Below are 9,927 nucleotides of genomic sequence, written 5' to 3'. Positions count from 1 at the left end.
ATGGACCCAGGGGTCAGTACTGGGATATAATGGACCCAGGGGTCAGTACTGGATATAATGGACACGGGGGTCAGTACTGGGATATAATGGACCCAGGGGTCAGTACTGGGATATAATGGACCCAGGGGTCAGTACTGGGATATAATGGACCCAGGGGTCAGTACTGGATATAATGGACCCAGGGGTCAGTACTGGATATAATGGACCCAGGGGTCAGTACTGGGATATAATGGACCCAGGGGTCAGTACTGGGATATAATGGTCCCAGGGGTCAGTACTGGGATATAATGGACCCAGGGGTCAGTACTGGATATAATGGACCCAGGGGTCAGTACTGGATATAATGGACCCAGGGGTCAGTACTGGGATATAATGGACCCAGGGGTCAGTACTGGATATAATGGACCCAGGGGTCAGTACTGGGATATAATGGACCCGGGGGTCAGTACTGGATATAATGGACCCGGGGGTCAGTACTGGATATAATGGACCCAGGGGTCAGTGCTGGATATAATGGACCCAGGGGTCAGTACTGGGATATAATGGACCCAGGGGTCAGTACTGGATATAATGGACCCGGGGGTCAGTACTGGATATAATGGACCCGGGGGTCAGTACTGGATATAATGGACCCAGGGGTCAGTGCTGGATATAATGGACCCAGGGGTCAGTACTGGGATATAATGGACCCAGGGGTCAGTACCCAGGGGTCAGTACTGGATATAATGGACCCAGGGGTCAGTACTGGGATATAATGGGGTCAGTACTGGATATAATGGACCCAGGGGTCAGTACTGGATATAATGGACCCAGGGGTCAGTACTGGGATATAATGGACCCAGCGGTCAGTACTGGATATAATGGACCCAGGGGTCAGTACTGGATATAATGGACCCAGGGGTCAGTACTGGATATAATGGACCCAGGGGTCAGTACTGGGATATAATGGACCCAGCGGTCAGTACTGGATATAATGGACCCAGGGGTCAGTACTGGATATAATGGACCCAGGGGTCAGTACTGGGATATAATGGACCCAGGGGTCAGTACTGGGATATAAAGGACCCAGGGGTCAGTACTGGATATAATGAACCCAGGGGTCAGTATTGGGATATAATGGACCCAGGGGTCAGTACTGGATATAATGGATCCAGGGGTCAGTACTGGGATATAAAGGACCCAGGGGTCAGTACTGGGATATAAAGGACCCAGGGGTCAGTACTGGGATATAAAGGACCCAGGGGTCAGTACTGGATATAATGGACCCAGGGGTCAGTACTGGATATAAAGGACCCAGGGGTCAGTACTGGGATATAATGGACCCAGGGGTCAGTACTGGATATAATGGACCCAGGGGTCAGTACTGGGATATAATGGACCCAGGGGTCAGTACAGGATATAATGGACCCATGGGTCAGTACTGGGATATAATGGACCCAGGGGTCAGTACTGGGATATAATGGACCCAGGGGTCAGTACTGGATATAATGGACCCAGGGGTCAGTGCTGGGATATAATGAACCCAGGGGTCAGTACTGGGATATAATGGACCCACGGGTCAGTACTGGATATAATGGACCCAGGGGTCAGTCCTGGGATATAATGGACCCAGGGGTCAGTACTGGATATAATGGACCCAGGGGTCAGTACTGGATATAATGGACCCAGGGGTCAATACTGGATATAATGGACCCAGGGGTAATACTGGATATAATGGACCCAGGGGTCAGTGCTGGATATAATGGACCCAGGGGTAATACTGGATATAATGGACCCAGGGGTCAGTACTGGATATAATGGACCCAGGGGTCAGTACTGGGATATAATGGACCCAGGGGTCAGTCCTGGGATATAATGGACCCAGGGGTCAGTACTGGATATAATGGACCCAGGGGTCAGTACTGGATATAATGGATCCAGGGGTCAGTACTGGGATATAATAGACCCAGGGGTCAGTACTGGATATAATGGACCCAGGGGTCAGTACTGGGATATAATGGACCCAGGGGTCAGTACTGGGATACAATGGACCCAGGGGTCAGTACTGGGATACAATGGACCCAGGGGTCAGGACTGGGATGCAATGGACCCAGGGGTCAGGACTGGGATGCAATGGACCCAGGAGTCAGTACTGGGATATAATGGACCCAGGGGTCAGTACTGGATATAATGGACCCAGGGGTCAGTACTGGATATCATGGACCCAGGGGTCAGTACTGGGATATGATGGACCCAGGGGTCAGTACTGGGATATCATGGACCCAGGAGTCAGTACTGGATATAATGGACCCAGGGGTCAGTACTGGATATAATGGACCCAGGGGTCAGTACTGGATATAATGGACCCAGGGGTCAGTGCTGGGTTATAATGGATCCAGGGGTCAGTACAGGATATAATGGACCCAGGGGTCAGTTCTGGGATATAATGGACCCAGGGGTCAGTACTGGATATAATGGACCCAGGGGTCAGTGCTGGATATAATGGACCCAGGGGTCAGTACTGGATATAATGGACCCAGGGGTCAGTACTGGATATAATGGACCCAGGGGTCAGTACTGGGATATAATGGACCCAGGGGTCAGTACTGGATATAATGGACCCAGGCGTCAGTACTGGATATAATGGATCCAGGGGTCAGAACTGGGATATAATGGACCCAGGGGTCAGTACTGGGATATAAAGGACCCAGGGGTCAGTACTGGATATAATGAACCCAGGGGTCAGTATTGGGATATAATGGACCCAGGGGTCAGTACTGGATATAATGGATCCAGGGGTCAGTACTGGGATATAAAGGACCCAGGGGTCAGTACTGGGATATAAAGGACCCAGGGGTCAGTACTGGGATATAAAGGACCCAGGGGTCAGTACTGGATATAATGGACCCAGGGGTCAGTACTGGATATAAAGGACCCAGGGGTCAGTACTGGGATATAATGGACCCAGGGGTCAGTACTGGATATAATGGACCCAGGGGTCAGTACTGGGATATAATGGACCCAGGGGTCAGTACAGGATATAATGGACCCATGGGTCAGTACTGGGATATAATGGACCCAGGGGTCAGTACTGGGATATAATGGACCCAGGGGTCAGTACTGGATATAATGGACCCAGGGGTCAGTGCTGGGATATAATGAACCCAGGGGTCAGTACTGGGATATAATGGACCCACGGGTCAGTACTGGATATAATGGACCCAGGGGTCAGTCCTGGGATATAATGGACCCAGGGGTCAGTACTGGATATAATGGACCCAGGGGTCAATACTGGATATAATGGACCCAGGGGTAATACTGGATATAATGGACCCAGGGGTCAGTGCTGGATATAATGGACCCAGGGGTAATACTGGATATAATGGACCCAGGGGTCAGTACTGGATATAATGGACCCAGGGGTCAGTACTGGGATATAATGGACCCAGGGGTCAGTCCTGGGATATAATGGACCCAGGGGTCAGTACTGGATATAATGGACCCAGGGGTCAGTACTGGATATAATGGATCCAGGGGTCAGTACTGGGATATAATAGACCCAGGGGTCAGTACTGGATATAATGGACCCAGGGGTCAGTACTGGGATATAATGGACCCAGGGGTCAGTACTGGATATAATGGACACGGGGGTCAGTACTGGGATATAATGGACCCAGGGGTCAGTACTGGGATATAATGGACCCAGGGGTCAGTACTGGGATATAATGGACCCAGGGGTCAGTACTGGATATAATGGACCCAGGGGTCAGTACTGGATATAATGGACCCAGGGGTCAGTACTGGGATATAATGGACCCAGGGGTCAGTACTGGGATATAATGGTCCCAGGGGTCAGTACTGGGATATAATGGACCCAGGCGTCAGTACTGGATATAATGGACCCAGGGGTCAGTACTGGATATAATGGACCCAGGGGTCAGTACTGGGATATAATGGACCCAGGGGTCAGTACTGGATATAATGGACCCAGGGGTCAGTACTGGGATATAATGGACCCGGGGGTCAGTACTGGATATAATGGACCCGGGGGTCAGTACTGGATATAATGGACCCAGGGGTCAGTGCTGGATATAATGGACCCAGGGGTCAGTACTGGGATATAATGGACCCAGGGGTCAGTACTGGATATAATGGACCCGGGGGTCAGTACTGGATATAATGGACCCGGGGGTCAGTACTGGATATAATGGACCCAGGGGTCAGTGCTGGATATAATGGACCCAGGGGTCAGTACTGGGATATAATGGACCCAGGGGTCAGTACCCAGGGGTCAGTACTGGATATAATGGACCCAGGGGTCAGTACTGGGATATAATGGGGTCAGTACTGGATATAATGGACCCAGGGGTCAGTACTGGATATAATGGACCCAGGGGTCAGTACTGGGATATAATGGACCCAGGGGTCAGTACTGGATATAATGGACCCAGGGGTCAGTACTGGATATAATGGATCCAGGGGTCAGTACTGGGATATAATAGACCCAGGGGTCAGTACTGGATATAATGGACCCAGGGGTCAGTACTGGGATATAATGGACCCAGGGGTCAGTACTGGATATAATGGACACGGGGGTCAGTACTGGGATATAATGGACCCAGGGGTCAGTACTGGGATATAATGGACCCAGGGGTCAGTACTGGGATATAATGGACCCAGGGGTCAGTACTGGATATAATGGACCCAGGGGTCAGTACTGGATATAATGGACCCAGGGGTCAGTACTGGGATATAATGGACCCAGGGGTCAGTACTGGGATATAATGGTCCCAGGGGTCAGTACTGGGATATAATGGACCCAGGGGTCAGTACTGGATATAATGGACCCAGGGGTCAGTACTGGATATAATGGACCCAGGGGTCAGTACTGGGATATAATGGACCCAGGGGTCAGTACTGGATATAATGGACCCAGGGGTCAGTACTGGGATATAATGGACCCGGGGGTCAGTACTGGATATAATGGACCCGGGGGTCAGTACTGGATATAATGGACCCAGGGGTCAGTGCTGGATATAATGGACCCAGGGGTCAGTACTGGGATATAATGGACCCAGGGGTCAGTACTGGATATAATGGACCCGGGGGTCAGTACTGGATATAATGGACCCGGGGGTCAGTACTGGATATAATGGACCCGGGGGTCAGTGCTGGATATAATGGACCCAGGGGTCAGTACTGGGATATAATGGACCCAGGGGTCAGTACCCAGGGGTCAGTACTGGATATAATGGACCCAGGGGTCAGTACTGGGATATAATGGGGTCAGTACTGGATATAATGGACCCAGGGGTCAGTACTGGATATAATGGACCCAGGGGTCAGTACTGGGATATAATGGACCCAGCGGTCAGTACTGGATATAATGGACCCAGGGGTCAGTACTGGATATAATGGACCCAGGGGTCAGTACTGGATATAATGGACCCAGGGGTCAGTACTGGGATATAATGGACCCAGCGGTCAGTACTGGATATAATGGACCCAGGGGTCAGTACTGGATATAATGGACCCAGGGGTCAGTACTGGGATATAATGGACCCAGGGGTCAGTACTGGGATATAAAGGACCCAGGGGTCAGTACTGGATATAATGAACCCAGGGGTCAGTATTGGGATATAATGGACCCAGGGGTCAGTACTGGATATAATGGATCCAGGGGTCAGTACTGGGATATAAAGGACCCAGGGGTCAGTACTGGGATATAAAGGACCCAGGGGTCAGTACTGGGATATAAAGGACCCAGGGGTCAGTACTGGATATAATGGACCCAGGGGTCAGTACTGGATATAAAGGACCCAGGGGTCAGTACTGGGATATAATGGACCCAGGGGTCAGTACTGGATATAATGGACCCAGGGGTCAGTACTGGGATATAATGGACCCAGGGGTCAGTACAGGATATAATGGACCCATGGGTCAGTACTGGGATATAATGGACCCAGGGGTCAGTACTGGGATATAATGGACCCAGGGGTCAGTACTGGATATAATGGACCCAGGGGTCAGTGCTGGGATATAATGAACCCAGGGGTCAGTACTGGGATATAATGGACCCACGGGTCAGTACTGGATATAATGGACCCAGGGGTCAGTCCTGGGATATAATGGACCCAGGGGTCAGTACTGGATATAATGGACCCAGGGGTCAGTACTGGATATAATGGACCCAGGGGTCAATACTGGATATAATGGACCCAGGGGTAATACTGGATATAATGGACCCAGGGGTCAGTGCTGGATATAATGGACCCAGGGGTAATACTGGATATAATGGACCCAGGGGTCAGTACTGGATATAATGGACCCAGGGGTCAGTACTGGGATATAATGGACCCAGGGGTCAGTCCTGGGATATAATGGACCCAGGGGTCAGTACTGGATATAATGGACCCAGGGGTCAGTACTGGATATAATGGATCCAGGGGTCAGTACTGGGATATAATAGACCCAGGGGTCAGTACTGGATATAATGGACCCAGGGGTCAGTACTGGGATATAATGGACCCAGGGGTCAGTACTGGGATACAATGGACCCAGGGGTCAGTACTGGGATACAATGGACCCAGGGGTCAGGACTGGGATGCAATGGACCCAGGGGTCAGGACTGGGATGCAATGGACCCAGGAGTCAGTACTGGGATATAATGGACCCAGGGGTCAGTACTGGATATAATGGACCCAGGGGTCAGTACTGGATATCATGGACCCAGGGGTCAGTACTGGGATATGATGGACCCAGGGGTCAGTACTGGGATATCATGGACCCAGGAGTCAGTACTGGATATAATGGACCCAGGGGTCAGTACTGGATATAATGGACCCAGGGGTCAGTACTGGATATAATGGACCCAGGGGTCAGTACTGGGTTATAATGGATCCAGGGGTCAGTACAGGATATAATGGACCCAGGGGTCAGTTCTGGGATATAATGGACCCAGGGGTCAGTACTGGATATAATGGACCCAGGGGTCAGTGCTGGATATAATGGACCCAGGGGTCAGTACTGGATATAATGGACCCAGGGGTCAGTACTGGATATAATGGACCCAGGGGTCAGTACTGGGATATAATGGACCCAGGGGTCAGTACTGGATATAATGGACCCAGGCGTCAGTACTGGATATAATGGATCCAGGGGTCAGAACTGGGATATAATGGACCCAGGGGTCAGTACTGGGATATAAAGGACCCAGGGGTCAGTACTGGATATAATGAACCCAGGGGTCAGTATTGGGATATAATGGACCCAGGGGTCAGTACTGGATATAATGGATCCAGGGGTCAGTACTGGGATATAAAGGACCCAGGGGTCAGTACTGGGATATAAAGGACCCAGGGGTCAGTACTGGGATATAAAGGACCCAGGGGTCAGTACTGGATATAATGGACCCAGGGGTCAGTACTGGATATAAAGGACCCAGGGGTCAGTACTGGGATATAATGGACCCAGGGGTCAGTACTGGATATAATGGACCCAGGGGTCAGTACTGGGATATAATGGACCCAGGGGTCAGTACAGGATATAATGGACCCATGGGTCAGTACTGGGATATAATGGACCCAGGGGTCAGTACTGGGATATAATGGACCCAGGGGTCAGTACTGGATATAATGGACCCAGGGGTCAGTGCTGGGATATAATGAACCCAGGGGTCAGTACTGGGATATAATGGACCCAGGGGTCAGTACTGGATATAATGGACCCAGGGGTCAGTACTGGATATAATGGACCCAGGGGTCAGTACAGGGATATAATGGACCCAGGGGTCAGTACTGGATATAATGGACCCAGGGGTCAGTACTGGATATAATGGACCCAGGGGTCAGTACTGGATATAATGGACCCAGGGGTCAGTCCTGGGATATAATGGACCCAGGGGTCAGTACTGGATATAATGGACCCAGGGGTCAATACTGGATATAATGGACCCAGGGGTAATACTGGATATAATGGACCCAGGGGTCAGTGCTGGATATAATGGACCCAGGGGTAATACTGGATATAATGGACCCAGGGGTCAGTACTGGATATAATGGACCCAGGGGTCAGTACTGGGATATAATGGACCCAGGGGTCAGTCCTGGGATATAATGGACCCAGGGGTCAGTACTGGATATAATGGACCCAGGGGTCAGTACTGGATATAATGGATCCAGGGGTCAGTACTGGGATATAATAGACCCAGGGGTCAGTACTGGATATAATGGACCCAGGGGTCAGTACTGGGATATAATGGACCCAGGGGTCAGTACTGGATATAATGGACACGGGGGTCAGTACTGGGATATAATGGACCCAGGGGTCAGTACTGGGATATAATGGACCCAGGGGTCAGTACTGGGATATAATGGACCCAGGGGTCAGTACTGGATATAATGGACCCAGGGGTCAGTACTGGATATAATGGACCCAGGGGTCAGTACTGGGATATAATGGACCCAGGGGTCAGTACTGGGATATAATGGTCCCAGGGGTCAGTACTGGGATATAATGGACCCAGGCGTCAGTACTGGATATAATGGACCCAGGGGTCAGTACTGGATATAATGGACCCAGGGGTCAGTACTGGGATATAATGGACCCAGGGGTCAGTACTGGATATAATGGACCCAGGGGTCAGTACTGGGATATAATGGACCCGGAGGTCAGTACTGGATATAATGGACCCGGGGGTCAGTACTGGATATAATGGACCCAGGGGTCAGTGCTGGATATAATGGACCCAGGGGTCAGTACTGGGATATAATGGACCCAGGGGTCAGTACTGGATATAATGGACCCGGGGGTCAGTACTGGATATAATGGACCCGGGGGTCAGTACTGGATATAATGGACCCAGGGGTCAGTGCTGGATATAATGGACCCAGGGGTCAGTACTGGGATATAATGGACCCAGGGGTCAGTACCCAGGGGTCAGTACTGGATATAATGGACCCAGGGGTCAGTACTGGGATATAATGGGGTCAGTACTGGATATAATGGACCCAGGGGTCAGTACTGGATATAATGGACCCAGGGGTCAGTACTGGGATATAATGGACCCAGCGGTCAGTACTGGATATAATGGACCCAGGGGTCAGTACTGGATATAATGGACCCAGGGGTCAGTACTGGATATAATGGACCCAGGGGTCAGTACTGGGATATAATGGACCCAGCGGTCAGTACTGGATATAATGGACCCAGGGGTCAGTACTGGATATAATGGACCCAGGGGTCAGTACTGGGATATAATGGACCCAGGGGTCAGTACTGGGATATAAAGGACCCAGGGGTCAGTACTGGATATAATGAACCCAGGGGTCAGTATTGGGATATAATGGACCCAGGGGTCAGTACTGGATATAATGGATCCAGGGGTCAGTACTGGGATATAAAGGACCCAGGGGTCAGTACTGGGATATAAAGGACCCAGGGGTCAGTACTGGGATATAAAGGACCCAGGGGTCAGTACTGGATATAATGGACCCAGGGGTCAGTACTGGATATAAAGGACCCAGGGGTCAGTACTGGGATATAATGGACGCAGGGGTCAGTACTGGATATAATGGACCCAGGGGTCAGTACTGGGATATAATGGACCCAGGGGTCAGTACAGGATATAATGGACCCATGGGTCAGTACTGGGATATAATGGACCCAGGGGTCAGTACTGGGATATAATGGACCCAGGGGTCAGTACTGGATATAATGGACCCAGGGGTCAGTGCTGGGATATAATGAACCCAGGGGTCAGTACTGGGATATAATGGACCCACGGGTCAGTACTGGATATAATGGACCCAGGGGTCAGTCCTGGGATATAATGGACCCAGGGGTCAGTACTGGATATAATGGACCCAGGGGTCAGTACTGGATATAATGGACCCAGGGGTCAATACTGGATATAATGGACCCAGGGGTAATACTGGATATAATGGACCC

This window comes from Pristiophorus japonicus, unplaced genomic scaffold, assembly GCF_044704955.1.
Source record: "Pristiophorus japonicus isolate sPriJap1 unplaced genomic scaffold, sPriJap1.hap1 HAP1_SCAFFOLD_272, whole genome shotgun sequence".
NCBI classification, from domain to species: domain Eukaryota; kingdom Metazoa; phylum Chordata; class Chondrichthyes; family Pristiophoridae; genus Pristiophorus; species Pristiophorus japonicus.
This window is presented reverse-complemented; position numbering follows the sequence as displayed.